The sequence below is a fragment of the Bison bison genome, unplaced genomic scaffold (genome assembly GCF_000754665.1).
Source record: "Bison bison bison isolate TAMUID 2011002044 unplaced genomic scaffold, Bison_UMD1.0 scf7180017864238, whole genome shotgun sequence".
Taxonomy (NCBI): domain Eukaryota; kingdom Metazoa; phylum Chordata; class Mammalia; order Artiodactyla; family Bovidae; genus Bison; species Bison bison.
In genome coordinates, this window is record NW_011494810.1 from 6,792,673 (window position 1) to 6,792,884 (window position 212).

The 212-nt window shown below is 51.4% G+C and overlaps 1 protein-coding gene across 5 annotated transcripts in view; it reads left to right on the top strand.

Moving 5' to 3' along the window:
* DMXL1 (Dmx-like 1) overlaps positions 1-212 on the top strand; it is a 126,632-nt gene that overhangs the window by 121,860 nt on the left and 4,560 nt on the right. The window lies entirely within an intron of this gene.

The window sequence follows — 212 nt, forward strand, 5'->3', positions numbered from 1 at the left end:
AGCTCAAGTCCATCGAGTCAGTGATGCCATCCAGCCATCTCATCCTCTGTCGTCCCCTTCTCCTCTTGCCCCCAATCCCTCCCAGCATCAGAGTCTTTTCCAATGAGTCAACTCTTCGCATGAGGTGGCCAAAGTACTGGAGCTTCAGCTTTAGCATCATTCCCTCCAAAGAAATCCCACGGCTGATCTCCTTCAGAATGGACTGGTTGGAT